Raw genomic sequence first — 15,532 nt, forward strand, 5'->3', positions numbered from 1 at the left:
AAAAAAAAAGTAATCCTTATAGCTACACTGACAGCTCTATTTAATTCAAAAAAGTTAACAAACACGTATAATCTGCCTAGATTCACAAGAGGTCAGAAAGCCTCATGTAACTGAGATTTCTGTGCTGGTGAGGAGTCTAACGCAGCGTGACCAGCTGGGCTGGTGTCTCTGTGGCCTTGGGCCACCATCGCACTGTGTAGGAACTGAACAGATCTCACACCAGAGAAGGTTTTTGCTCGGCCTGGGGCACTGAGGGCTGGGAAAGGTCCTTCTGCCCCCACTGCCAGTCCGAGTCCAGTTGCAGAACTTGCCAATTATTTCTTATTGGCATCAAAAGTTTTTCTGTGCAGTGTGAAACACATAATGCAGGCAACCTTGAGAGTAAATAGCTTTCTGCACTTGCTAATATACCTAGGCAACATCATTAGATCATGTTTGCAGTTTGTTCATTGCAATCTATTATGTAAAACAGAGAAATGTTTGAGTCAGATGAGTATAAAGGGGCTTGAAATCATCAGACGTATATTCTCTTGTCATTATTTATTATTCAAAGAAAGAGAAAATAATTTTGAAAGAAAAACAAAATGAAGGAAACCGAACAACCCAAAGTCCTTCAAAATAAATTGCAACTCCTTTATGTAAACCAACCTTCCAGAAACCTTTTTGTTTGTTTGTTCCATGTGTCCCAGGTTTTAAGGACTGTTGCATTAACTGAGAAATGAAATCCCAAGCCTTAGCTGTGCTCTCATTTTATTAGTGTGATATAGTGATAATCTCACAAGGACCCTAATAAGTACATGAGAAAAAAAATAATCAGCTAAATGGGGGATGTGAAAATGTTCTAGCCCAGTGCTATTAAATAGATCTTATGTTTTTTTTCCTCCCTGTTCCATAATAGGATGTTTTGCAAATTCTTCTCTCAGCAGGTTTTGAACATGAACTTGCATTACTATTCTTACAAAATACTAAACAGCTTTCGGCTATAAAATCTCTCAAATTGTTTTCCACAGAAGGGATTTGCATGCTGACTCATTCCTACTGTATTTATAACCTATTGCCAAGCCACTGCAACTGCAGAATTTCTAATAAAGCTATGGAAATTACATGCATTGCAATGGGACTTGAATACATTTACATTTGTAGTATTTTACCATTTCAAAATTTATGGCAGATTACCTTGTTTGTGCATGTCTGGACTTTAATGGTTATTTTTTATAGCAGAAAATAGTAGTTTATGGTAGTATTCCCAGTAGAAGGTTTTTATGAATCCACCATATGGAATATTATATAAAACTAAACTTGCATCAACGACGATTTTATGTAAAGTAAGACAGTGAACATTACGAAGAATTAATGATTACAAAAAATGTCAGAAAACTTGAAATTTTATGAATGTGATTTTTTCCCCAATGACTTTTAACTCATATTAATAGCACTCCAAATCTCTGCTTTTTCATGCAGGAAAAAAATCTTCATCTTCTGCAGCAAATCCTGGGCATCCCAAGCAACTAACATTTACTACAGCTGACCTTCCCACCCTGCCACCTCCCTTTAAGATACCCTTCATGGAGTTGTGATGTTTGGCATGAGAGAGAGATGTGGTGATTTATGCAGCAGAAGACTAAAGAAATCTGGAAAGTCTTCCAATTATTTCCAAACACCCATCTCTGTCAGTCCATATATTGTAATCACTGCTACTTTCTTCAGCATTGTTGGTAGAAGATAATCTTTTACCTGTGCCTTCCTGCAAATGTAAGGAGCAGACTTCTGCCAGCAGGAATTTCAGACAGGAAAAGTATCACAGTTCCACAGGAGAACATGAAGATGAGCAAGTCTGTTCTCATAGAAATATGTGTTTGCATAAGTGTTGACATCAGAAAAGTCTACACAGCTTTCTCGAAGAGCACCTCATGGATTTGGGAGTTATTCAGCCAGGAAGAAGAAATGTGCCGTGAAAAGTAGGTAACCAGTCACACCAAGAGAGCGGCAGATGGTGCATCCATGAAGCAATTCTCACCGCCAAGAGCCTGGCATGTTCTGCAGGCTGGAATGGATCTGCCTCATTAATGAAGCAAGCACTTGGGTAGGGAATGTCGATGGAAATCTATATATGCTTGTGAATAAGTTGTAAATGGACTGCAAGGTTCATACTTGGGATGCAAAGAAGATGGGAAGAGGATGGTAAGAAGAGCCACCTTCCTAATTCTGCTTTTTTTTTGCTGGTCTCAGTCCTGGCAGACAATCCTGGGCAGCTCAAAGCAGGTTTTGACCCCAAGGCACAGGGCATTAGGAATGGTGACCCAGGTAAGCACTGCTTCTCCATGCTTGCCCAGTCCCCGCATGGCAGCTCACTTGCTGCACCAAACTGATTTAGGAAGGAGGGCATAAGGCCAGCTCTGCCTACTGAAGGGAATTCACACCTAAAGGGAACTGTGAGTTTTCTAGCAGTAAAAAGGGGCCAAATCTTAAAAAAACATCCCATCCTTAGGACTGGGTAGCTGTTTCTGTAGAATGGCACTGAAAGCTACTGTATGGCTTTGCTAAATAGCTTTAGGGTAATTCATGTGAATGGTGCAGAATTTCCTCTTCTTGCTCCTTATGCCACAGAAATCCTTCTTGTTTGTAAGAGTCTTGAAATCAGAGAGGATTTCAGATCAGGCTGGCACGTGTACGTAGGCATATCCTGTGTGACTGTCAACTTCTGAAACATGTCAAGGTCAAACAGGGCCATTTCATCATCTTGTCTGACTTTTTTAGAAGCCTGGTGCCTTTGTGGCTTGGAAAACTTCCTGCTTATACGTGTGGAAAGGATGCTGTGGGAGGTGGAGCTCACCCAGCCCTTCGCTCTGGGAGAAATCCTCAGCTGAGGTTTGGGCTCAGGGACCCAGGGGTGCCACTGTCACTGTTCCCACCAGCTGAGTAGCTGCCTCTTGGCCTCTCTACTTACGTGAATCACACTCTCCGTGCTTTTTCATTAGCTGATGTATCATAGTCTTGCAGCTGTCTTCTCTCGATCTAAATTGCACACTAATACTGTACATTATTGATTAAATGAGTCTACAAATGTCTTTTTAATACTGTATGGGTTGATCAGTCTTCTCAGTTAATGTACAGCACGTCCAGTGGGCTTTAAAACCTATTGAAGCAGCTTTTTACCAGATCTTACTGGCAAGGAAAAAACTGCATGAGAGGCCGTGCTCACATGCACCCTGAGCTGTGTGTTTTGGCAGCAGGGAATTAATAATTACTTAATTTGCTATGCTAAAAAGCTCCCTGTGTCCACAGATTTGGATTTTGGTAATCACAATTGCAGATCTAACTCTTCACAACTAAAAGAATTCACGGGAGATTGTTGTTATGTACTCCGGTGGCAAAGCTGCACTGTAATAGTTGAGTTTGAGTTAATTTAGCAACTAATTTGGCTTTTCCTGTGATTTTTTTCGAGGAGAGGTTTCAAAGCTTTTCTTAACTTTTTTTTTTTTACTTTTAAAAATTTTTGTATACACAGGGCTAGAATAGCTGCATGTATGACATTTAATGGTAAAAATAATAGTATTCTGGCTGTTTCAAGTTATATTATTTGCATTATACAAACAGCATTCAGGAGTGGCTCTAGTTTCTGTCTCAACTAGTTAATTATTGTAATTTTCCTTTTATTTCTTAAATCTAAGTTTCTCTCTCTATCACCCTTCATGATTCAATCTATTTACAAGTATTGGCCCATTTATAACATAGTGGGAAAAACATGCTTCTGTTTTTGGTAGGTGTAATGTTTATCTGGTTTCACAGAATTATAGAAAACTGGGCTGAAAGGGCCTAGAGAGACCACCTAAATCTACCCCATTCTATTTTAAACAAGGAGATAAAAATGAGATTTTATACGCACTTATTTCCTGAAATATGAACTTTACCTCAGATCTGCAAGCCTAAGAATTGAACAAATAAAAGCAGATCTCTAGTCCAAAGGAAGGGAGCTTGTGAGGACATTTGTGATCTCTGTGTGCACTTCTCATGATGGGCTTGGCCACAGAGGCACAGCCAAAGTCAACCCTAAACATTTACCCTCCTTTGTCATTATTCAGATGGACATCTGCATTACTACCACCAAAATGTATAGACCTCTAAACAGATAGGGTCAGTATGGGTACATTGGGTCAGTACAGAGCTTTGAAAGCAATTAAGTGGTTTCAGTTCTTAAATGGTAACCACGGTGGGATGTGGCAGTTGCCCTGTGACTGATGGCCAAGCCTCTTGGTGCTCTCTTTTGGGATGTTGGATATGGCTTTGTGGTCTTTAGAAAAACAATGGAGAAATGAGTAGAGAGAAAGTGGAGAAGCCTCAAGACAGAGCAGCAGATCTGAACGAAGTGAGTTGGTAGCAGCAAGACTGAAAAGGCTGGGGAATCGCAGAGTGACAGGAGTGGTGTTGAGAAGGTGGCTGGTTGCTGCCCTGAGTCCTGGGTGATGGGCAGCTCCAGAATCCATTTAAGCCTTCAAAGACAGAGGATTTTACTTACACTTCAGTAAAGCAGCTTCTCCCAAGTAATCAGACAGCTAGGTCCTTGTCAGATCCTTTGAGCCACTCATTAGCAATGAAAGAGTAATATTGCCACTATCGTCCCTGATGATTCAGCAAGGAGCAAAACATGATAGCCTTTCTAACAAGGCTGTTACTCAGACATATCACTCAGTGTCTGCACTCTAACTGCTCACTGGTTCAGAGTGTTAATGCTCTGCATATTGTGCTTAATAGAATTTTAAATTATTTTGATTAAAGTGTCAAGGGATGAGGATTTAAGATTGATCAAAGCTACTTGCTTGTGCTGTGCCGGTTGTTAGCCAGCCACTTCCAGAACATTATTACACAGGCTTAAGTAATATAACATTCAGACATGAGAAATATGAGGAAATATTTCTCCTAATTTCATACTGGGGGACTGAGAGGGCAAGGAGGAAACTAAGGAGATATATATTTCATACACAGTGACTGACTTGGGGGCCCAGTCCTTTAATGGAAGCTGATGGGACCTTTACCATTACCTTCTGTTCAAAGGCAATTCAACCGTGGATGCGCAATGACAAAAATCCAGTATGGAAAGCGCTCACTTCTTTGAGCAGAGACTGTAAACATTAAAATATGAGTAGATAAGGAAGAAAATACATAATGGAGGCTTGTCTGGCTGTCAAGCCAGGTATCTAGGAGTCAGTCAGCACTAAGTTCTTGCTTTGAAGCTCAATCTATTGGTGAGGGCAGAGGTCTTATGTGATGGTTGTTTAATTGTGGCAACTAGGAATGAGCAGGACATTCCATTCCCATATAGCCTTCAGCTAAAACAAAGTACTTCAGCACGTATATAACTTTTAAGTATGCAAATAAACCCTCTCAAACTGTTGTAAGGAGAACATTTCACAATTCATAACCAAGTACATGTGCTTCAGGACGTTCTCTGAGTGGAACCTTAGAGTACATGGTGCCCAAATCATTGTCTCAGCTGGTGTGTTTGTCAGTATTTTGAACTGTTCAGTGGCCTGTACTGTGAATCACTTTCTCGTTGAGAAACTTCTTGCTGCTCAGGCTTAAGGGACGTTAGCAACGCAGTGGAACCATAATTCGTTCCAGTCCTGTTCTCTACTTTGTTTCTAAAATAAAGAAAAACAGTCTCTACAGCTCTTGCTATGGCATCTCATTAACTGATAATTGCTAAAAATCTCAATAGAATTTGCATCCACATCTGTAATGACCATATGGCACTTTATGGTAGAATATCCTGGGCCAGACTGGTTGGTATGCTTCAGTTGCCAATGTTGCTTTAACAATGCAAAGCAGTTGTAAACTCACCTTAAGTGGTTGGTTAAGTCAGGTCTACAGCCACCCTGAGTGACTGCATTGCTGAAGCCACTTCTTGCACTATACAGTGGGTTGTTTAAACAAGTGCTTTGTTGAAATGACAAACTTGCTGTGAAATAAAGTTGGCTTCTACTTGGCATAACCTGAAGAATTATAATTCTTGAAGCTGCTACTGACTATAATTATTCCAATAGAAACAGATGTTTTGATTGCTCTTCTGTTCAGCTATTTAGTGTGAACTATAATAATAGTCAAATACCGTTTATCTAAAATAGGATTAATTTGGCTCAGTGATAACCAGGCTATTTATTGTTTGCTGAGTAAATCTCAGAGTAAAATCAAAATAGCTGATGTTATGAGAATTGTTTGATAGATTAAATTAAAACATATCGAAGATGCAGAAGCTAAAAATGAAAATATATGGTGAAAGTCCATCTTGATGGTTCTCGGTTTGCGGGAGTTGGCACAACCACATCTGTGGTCTTTTGCACAACGTGGAAAGAGCAGGGAAAGAGCATTTAAGGTACAGCTGTGCTTTCCTATAATATATTATAATATGTTTTCCTTTCATAATAGTTCCTCAAAGTATTCTTATACAGAAACATATCAATCTACAAAAACATATATATATACGAATTTTTGCATGATACAAAATCTCTGCTTATGCATCTGCTTCCAGCCATGGAACAGAGTCTGTTGGACTGAAGGCATCTGATGTATGAGTTTCATTGTGTTTCCAGTGGGGATATTCAGAACTGCAGCCATTTAACAGACAAATGAATAGACAGAACCATTAAAAGGTATTAAATACTCATGCATGTGTTTAACTGCAAGTACATGACAAATCTTTTTGACTCCAGAGGCGGCAAGGCATACATCTTCAGCAGGTACTGGAGATCATAGAATATTATTTCTTTCACTGGAGTGTTAGATGGTGTAGTTGTCACGGGGATTATCACTCTTATGTGGGAAACAGGAGATCGGGGCCACGGCCACACAGCCTTCCTTGTGCACTGTTGCTGTATTCCCTTTGCGTTGATGTTATTCTCTGTGATCTGTTTGGACTGCCTGTAGGAGAAACCCTAGAGACGACTCTTGTGAGTTGTCAAAGTTGGCCTGGGAATGAGAAAAGCTTGGCTAAATGGAAACTGGGAAAACAAAAATGGATTTGGAGCTGGGAGCCCTGCAGGTAGAAGCAACACTGAAGTTTTTTTGCGCTGTTTTTCACAGTCAGGAGCAACTTCCAGCCCTGCATACAAGCCAGGGTGCAGTGAGCATCAGGTCAGGGCTAAATAGACAGTGTTGCTACTGCTGGATCAGCATGTCTCCTGTGGCTGCTGCTATTGAATGTACTCAAATACCTTGTAAAACAGGGCATTTCTGCAAGTACCAGGTTGAACCGGTGAAGACACTGCCTGTCATTCATGGCACTTGACTCCTGGCATAAGAACTTTGCTGGAAAGAAAAAATGTTACATCATAATTTACAGAATAACCTTTACACTGTGAGAAAAAGGATTTTTCGTAGAGACAGAAGGCAAAGACCTGGATCTCGTAATGAAACTTTCAATTTCTTTTAATTCTGTCCCCATTTAGATGAAATAGGGGGACCCATTTGCAGCCAACAAAATTAGTTAAAAGCTACTCACATAAAGACAGAGATTTCAATGAAATCAAATCCATATATTATACCATAGGAACAGTTGTCTAAATTAATTTCCAGGTTAATAGGCTGTTATTGCCATTTTCAAATAAAGCAATTAAAAGTAATATTCTTGTATTACTGATAAGGAGGATCACAGTACATTGGATTGTCATCTTATTTTGTTCCATGTTCTTATTCAAAGAGTATCTAGTACAAATTATTTTAGGCAAAGGTAGAATGAATCTGCATATAGGAGAAAAATGCAACAACTTTGAAGTAAAAGGTGGATTTTTAAAATAAGTTTTTGAGTAATAAACTACTAATTCATTTGGGAGATGTGTAAAAAGTAATTTCTATCTAAATACACTTTGCTTGTATCAGTTTTTCTGAACTAAAAAGTAGAGGTAAAATGAGATGTTAATTCTACAGCAGACGTGTTTTGCTGTAATGCTCTCTGTGGAGCATGTGTAATATCTTAAACCATAATCTCTTCCACAAAACCTTTTTGTGGAAACTCTCAGTTCTTTACTGCAAGAAGATCTATACCGTATAGGCAAAAATCTGATCTAGGATAAACAATGTTATTTCTCAAGGGGAATTATCATAACACATGAACTAGAAAACATTACTCTCTCCTTGTAAAATGGCGTGACTGTTGCATTTGTCCTGCTCCAATTAGAAACTGTCTTTTTCAGATTATCATCATGTCGGCCTACACTTGTGAAAGCAATTTTGACAGATCCGGGGCAAATTTAAAAGCAAAGGAGACAGCTAACCCTAGAATTTATAAGCAGGCATTAATTTGGTAGAGGGAATACATTTTGTCTGTTTGAAGAAGACAAAGAGCTAAGCAAATCCCCCTTATTCATGCCACTTCTGTGGATAAATGCAGATGTGTTTCACAACTGCAAAATAAATGTACTTACCTACTTTGAGGGACTTACTAGACTAGAGCAATGCAAAATTTCTGACTTGACATTGCTTCTGGCTGGTGAAATCTCCTCCAGGCTTATTGTTTCTCTAAGGTGACTGATCTAGCCGAAGAGTTTGTAATTGTCTCCATGCTGGAAAAGTTTTACTGAACAGGGTGATTTGATTTCAGCTGTGGTTGGCCATAAGTCACAGGCCACCCAGGGAAACCTGACCCAGGAATGGACCTTGTGGTGATGAAATCCTGATGTTTCCGTGTCTTCATGGATCTACAGCACAGATTTGGAGTATGGAAAGAGGGAGTTAGTTCCTGACATTCCTGTTCACAGGCCTCCAGACACAGTCTTTGAATTTATGGGAGACATTACTTCAACATCCCCCATGCCCGCAAACCTTTTCATCGCTAAGAAAACACCTGTGGCTCATGTTTAATCCTTAAGACCTGTGAAGGTTTTGACACGTGCCTAAATAATGCTTCGGTTTGAAAGGTATAAAAAATGACCTTGTAGTGCAGCGTTCCCCGTCATTGGCATGTATTCACCAAGTGGGGCAACATAAATAAGAAAGTGGCAAAGGTCTCTGTTGATTTCAATCATTCTAGGATATGAAATCCTTGATAAAATTCATCCTTTGGGATCTGATTCAAAGACAAAATACACCTGTCTTTAGGGGATCCTGGGTTCAGCCCATGCCAAGCAAAAATAATAGCAAAGCCAGACTAAGCACTGCTGATTTAAAGCACATGCTACATTGCTTAGTGGTACTGGGGAGAGAGGTAAGGGAGTGGATTTCCCAGTCCCAATGATGTTGTGTTTAATGTGCACAGGGTACTTTTAGGTTGTTCAGTACACAAATAGGTGACATTCCTTCATCCCCAAAGGCCAGCTCAGGACCTGTGTTCTTCTCAGCTCTCACATCAAACTTGCTTTGACAATGTGAATTGTAGGTTTGTCTTTGGGCATGACCTTGCCAGAGGTACAGGGTGGTGCTGAGCAGGGCGTAGACTGACTTTTGCTCTGCACAGAGCCTCAAAAGCATGTGAGGAGCATGAAGGAGTACTTCTCACTGTCAGCAAGTGACACTTCATCTTTCAGATTAAAGTTTTTAATTAAAATGGGCATTTCTGGCCCAAATATTGGCAGCTGCAGGACTGCTGAAATGTGACATCATTTATGACTCCAGTAGTAAGGAGTTCACTGTCCGTGATCGTAAAACAGATTCCAGTCTTGATTTGATATTGATTTAACAGTCAGCATAAGTTTGCCCTTTAATATTAAACAAAATATGTCATGCTGAAGCATTAACAGTATTCCTGTGGTTATCCATGGATATTTCCTCCAGTTCTCCCAAGCAGCGGTGTCCGGCAGAGAGCAGGCTTCAGACCTCCATCCTGTAACACCACTTTTCTGGAGCAGCTGTTCCTGTTACACTGCCCCATAGGGTGCAGGCCCATTCACCATGCTTCTGCCCCTAACTCAGGTGAAGGCCGTTTCTGCCAGATGTTTTCTGTCACAGTCATTGCCAAAGACTGGCAAATCCAGTCTTCATTTCTTTCTGCAGACACACTGCTAGTTTCTAGTCCTTTGTTCAACCCTCCCTCCCCAGCCATCCCTGTTCTAATGACTTTAGTCTATTCTTGCAAGTCTCATTTATTTTCTTGCTTCTTTTTGACATAGGTGATACAACACATGACCTCTGATTTGTCTGTCTCCTGCCCCCATGTTTCTGATACTCATTAAGGAGATGTTCACTTTTCCAGCTCTGCTTTTCCCCTTAGTGAGCTACACTCAGAGACTCACATCAATGTCTCTTTTAATGGAAGTTTCTTGCTCCCATATCTGAATTTAATCTCCAGTGTTTTTCTTTCTGGCTGCAGCTGTAATTCTCCTACCATCTTTTGTCCCTTTGTTTAAAAAGTGTCCAAAACCATGCAATAATCATTGCTCTTTGAGGTGTCAGCAGGGACCCGGTCTTTTCAGGAAAGCAGCCAATCCCATGAGAACTCCAGAATTATACTTGAGATGACTCTCCTGAGATGAAGTGAGGTCAGCTTTGACAAGTTACTGCTATGGTGAGCTAAAGCATCCTGATAGTAGTACACAAGATTTTTCTCTCAGTACCACCTCTAAGCCTAAATCCTTGCCTAGCATCAAAGACAGAGGCACTGCCATGACCTGACACAGAGCTTGAATAACCCCTCTCTGTACTGTTCTCTGAGAGGCTGTTTGGGGAGAGCTGAGGAGGAAAAGATTGTCTATTTTAATTGTAAGGATGTGGCAGTTTGGAGTGGGGATGGGGAGTAGGGATGGGGAGACTCCTGGGACATGTAATACACTTCAAATGCTTTTTATTTTATTTTTTCCTTAAATATTGAGGCTGCTGAAAGCACAAGATAATGTTATGGTACATCTATAACATAAATCGAAGTAAACAGATACATTAGCAAACTGCTTGTCTACTTAAGCAAATCTTGCCCTTGCATATATCCATCCTTGCTACCATTTCCTTTTGTTTACCACAGTGAACTAGGATTAATTTGATCAGATATTTTAAATCCAGGCCTCGTTAGGAGTGCTGGCTTTCTGAACACAAAAAAGTAGATGTCTTGGGATCAGCATGCAGAATCTTATGGGTGAGAGATGTATAAACTCCACTTTGGTCATCTTCTTATTCTCTTTTTAAAGTCATAGGTGGAAGCAGCTGTTTGGTGTTGTTTTCCTGCCACATGTGTAAAAGGTCTTGGTAGTGAAGATTACTTTAAATAAAAGCTTTGTGAAAGTTTGGTTGATTTGCACTGCTCAGAGTGGAAAACATGGAAGTGGCAAAGAAACTGTGTGATCAGACACAGACAGAAACTATTAAATTGTAAAATTATTTCGACTCTAATTCCCACTGCTGATAAGGCTAGAGAAAAATCCCTATTGGTGATTGCAGTAGCAGTCAGTGTGTTTCCTACCTGTGGCCTAAGACTTTGCCTCCTCATCACTTTTGATGGTGTTTTCTCATGTGCTTGTCCATGCTACTTGCTCGTGTCCAGTCCACAGCCACTGCTGTTGAAGCTGGGAACCAGGAAAGGCAAATTTCACTCACAGATTTAATCCCAGACAAGATTTAAATCTGTTTAGGTGAACCAGGCTTCTGGTTTTAGATCCTGGTGCCCTGAAGTGATAATTTACCCCCACTACCTGCAAGCAAACCGGGCATCATTTGAATGTTCCATGTCATCTACATATTCCCCACCTAGTGAATAAGTTTAATTTTGTTCCATGATTATCCAAAAGTGATTTGGGAAAGCATGGGCCAATACTGATATTTTCATCGTCTTGGACCGATGACAGCCCACAATTTACATGCAGCAATACGGTTCTGAGGGATCTCAGTACTGGTTGAAAATAAAGGTTTAATGATCAAATTACATATTCTGTCTCTGTGATAGAAAATAATATAAGACAACTGACGTGGCTATCAGACAGATTACATAAGCCCAAGTTAAGTGGTAGAATAAAAATGAGTGATATTCCTCCTTGGCTTAAATACAGCACTAAGTAGTATGCCCTTGAATTCAGCATAAAGCAATTTCCTCCTCCTTGGTAACAGCTAGGGGGCATTCCGAATGCAAATATAGCCGGCTTTGCATTTTTAATATTTCTTATATACATAATACACTGCCTCGGTTTAGAAATGTTATTGCTGCCTCTTCTGTGCATTTAAATTATTTTGCACCTCTGAACTTCTATATTAACTTTAATGTCAGCTCTTAAAATGTATTTTTTACAGATGAGCTTGTGCTTATAGCTCTTGAAATTTGCAGATTGCACAAATGTGCATCCAGGCACAAATACACTGAACTGTTTAACCTGTGTCGTTCCACTGGGACATGGGGGTTTTTACTAACTGCACACATGGTTGTTCCAAAGCCCTGAAACTCAGTAGGTAACAAAACAGAAGCAAACCAAGTGCAATCAGCTTTAGTATATCACATTTGAGTGCATTTTAGCCTGCATACATAACCCATGGGCATAATGAAAATTCTAGCCGATCTATAGGAAACAATATTTTTTCATCAGCAATTTCTATTATCTTGAAAGCTATTTAGATAGCTTTCAAGATAATAGAAATTGCTGATGAAAAAAGATAACCACAATGGAAGGAAGTCCATCCCCATGCTAATGTGGGATTAATTAATACATTGCATAAAAGTCAGGAAGGGTGAGATTGTTCTGAGCAAGCTTTACTTCATTTCATGTTTCAGAAGAGGGAAGTGGTCCAGGCCATCTCCTGAGAAATTTTTCACTCTGTAGGAAGTGAAGGTGAAGATTTTCAGCATTTTGCTTGACTCATCAAACTTCCTCAATCACAGGCTGCATTTTCAACTAATTGAAACCACAGATCTCAGGGAGGTAGCTGAGTGATGGCTTTGCTCATGTCTGCTCAAACTGTTTGTGAGGGCACATCTCCATCTTTTCCCAGCTCCGTGTAGGAAATGCTGCCAGGGACATCATCCCATTTATGGGGAATGAATGACGTTATCTCATCTCCTGCTCTACCCCATCCCTGCCAGACCAGGGTGACCGCACAGGGAAAATATATAGCAACCTGTAACAAGTGTTCCCTGGATAGTTCTCCTAAGGGTGGCAAAACTGAACCTGGACTGAGTCAGCAACAGTGTTTTGAGTGCTGACAACTGTACTGTCAGCATGACTGGTATTCGGACCATAAACTGCACATGCTAGCTGAGAGAGGCCATAAACAAAAGATATGGCCAAGTTGTCTGGTGGTTTGATTCCACTGACTGTTTCTCAAGCAAAATTCAATTTGGAAACTGAAAATCAAGACTGCTGCCTTTTGCATCGCAATCAACAATAGATGTCCTGCCTCTAACTCTAATTTCCCATTAATTTACACCAGCACAAGTCCATTTGGATTGATGGAAAATCCACCCCCAGCTTGCACAGATTTTATGTACTTCACATGAGTTACTGTAGCTCTGCAAAGCCAATGCAGGGGGTATAACAGGGATGACAGTCACAGGGATGCTAGCAAAAGCCCAAAAGTGTTTCCTGGATGCAAATGAGTGCCATGTACCAAAGCTGGTGACTACTTTTACTGAAAATGAGATTGTTTCTGCACTTATCATGCCCTGGCAGTCAGCACCTTAGAGCCCAGTCCTGTTATTTTTTCCATTAAATGGGTGGTGGACTCAGTCTCCAGTTTGATTTCTCTCCTCAGCTGAAATAATTACTATTGCAAGATTTGTGGGAAACCAATGCGTTCAGGGTTTACATTGTTGTTACTGGTGGCACTGTGAGAGACAAAAAACATGCTTTGACTTGCAGACTGGACAGCCATGAGGGAGAGGTCTGCAAAGCTGGTTTAGCTGAAACCAGAACTTGGGATATGCATGAAGATGTGTCACACATTGTCAGTGCACAAGGCTTCGAGCAGTGCCCACTGCAGTGCATGGGGAGCCGCAGCTGGAGCAATGCAAAGAGCTCAGGGCACTGTCGGGATCTACCTGAGAAGCAGCTGGGGCTGCCCATGTTCCCATCCCACTGCAGTGCGTTACTGTCCTTGCAGTGAGGTGTTAAAACAGGCCCTGCAATCGCTCCAGCTCTATTTCCAGGTATAAGAAAATACGTTCATTTTGACCACCCCAAGGACATTGCTCATCTGATTGTGCCTGAAGCTATTCACCCTATTTGATTCAGGACAAACCAGGTAGGGCAGGTAACTTTGTAATTGCAGCAGCTGTTTCACAAATGAATACCTGACTTCAGCCTCTTTTTGTTTGCTGGACAAACCAAATGAAGAAAAACAATTCAATTTGGATTGAATCAGTGGTTACTGTTATTACTTTAAATGGCAAAACAAATATTCTCCTTCAACCTCTGCCCTAACAAAATGGTTTCATTTAAAACAAAATGTTCTACCTGAAATACAAAAAGAAAGTCCAAACAAAATAGGAGCAGTTGGTTTAGGGGCTGCTGTAAGAGAAAGTCTTGGGCTAGATTCATGCTGACTGCTCAGCAGCCTGGTGGTCAGGACACTCACCTAAAATGGGGAATCTGGATTCAGATCTGCTCCTCTCTCTGAAGGCAATCACAGTCCTTGGGTCCCCTGTACTTGAGGAAAGCCTTTTCTGCCTGCGGGGCTAGAGAGCTTGGAGATAGGGCTGTGTGTCATTTTGGGGGTGAAAAGATGAGCCTTTTTAGTTGATGCTGCTCTGGATAAATAATTGAAAACAGGATCCATATCTTTCACCTTTGGCTGGATATCCTTTCTGTCAACCCAGAGAGTTGTTTGCTAATGCATTGGAGAACAGGAACTCTGTATTTCAGTATATGTGCTGTATAAGAACAAAACTGTTCAGCTGAAGATTCAGATGAAAATCTGGACAAATTGCTCAGCTTCCTTCTTGGAATTGGTTGGAAATGGTTAAAATGCTCCATTCTGCTTTGCAAGAGTTTTGAGAATAAATTACTAGTCTTTACAAAACTTAATGCAAACTTTGGTGTAAGTAACACTGCATTCTTATTATTTAGTAATGTGTTTTGTAAAGCAGCATATAATACAGCGTATGTGTCTGGTTGTACTAACAGCCACTGTGTTGAGCCACAGAAAAGCCTGTATTCGTGCCAGATGTTAAGTCCCCCTCTGCCCATGTCTCCTCCTTTCCCTCTGCTCTAGAAAAAGTTGGAATTCTTCAAAGAGTGACCTCCTAAGGCACCGTCTATCATCTTATTTATTTCTCTATTCTGCTGTCGTTCATTACATTAAAGGTTATATTTTTAATGAAGTGATGTGGGTAGGGAGAAATAACTTTTACCTTCTGTTCTAATTGATGAATGATGTGTGAACTAATCAGAAAGCTTTGCTATAGCCACCATTAAAGCAACAGATGTATGTGGCTCAGGAGAGATTTGTTGAACAGATTCAACCTTTAAGTGCAGAGGATAAATGGGTGGTGACATCATTATACCTTGACAAACAGAAATTATATCATTCTCCTTTTTTCATTACTGGTGGATTATTTATTTCTATGGCTTTCATTTTCATAAGATCCATTCATTGTTTCTAAAGCTAAAACCCTTGAAAATTGCAATATACGACT

At 40.4% G+C, this 15,532-nt stretch overlaps 1 long non-coding RNA gene across 1 annotated transcript in view; it reads left to right on the plus strand.

Moving 5' to 3' along the window:
- The window catches only part of LOC110355402 (uncharacterized), a 117,110-nt gene that overhangs the window by 75,566 nt on the left and 26,012 nt on the right, over positions 1–15,532 (plus strand). Inside the window, exon 4 of the long non-coding RNA XR_002408053.2 lies at positions 1,462–2,304. This is a non-coding gene — a long non-coding RNA (uncharacterized LOC110355402). The remainder of the gene's footprint in view (positions 1–1,461; positions 2,305–15,532) is intronic.

The sequence above is a fragment of the Columba livia genome, chromosome 2 (assembly GCF_036013475.1).
Source record: "Columba livia isolate bColLiv1 breed racing homer chromosome 2, bColLiv1.pat.W.v2, whole genome shotgun sequence".
Taxonomy (NCBI): Eukaryota; Metazoa; Chordata; class Aves; order Columbiformes; family Columbidae; genus Columba; species Columba livia.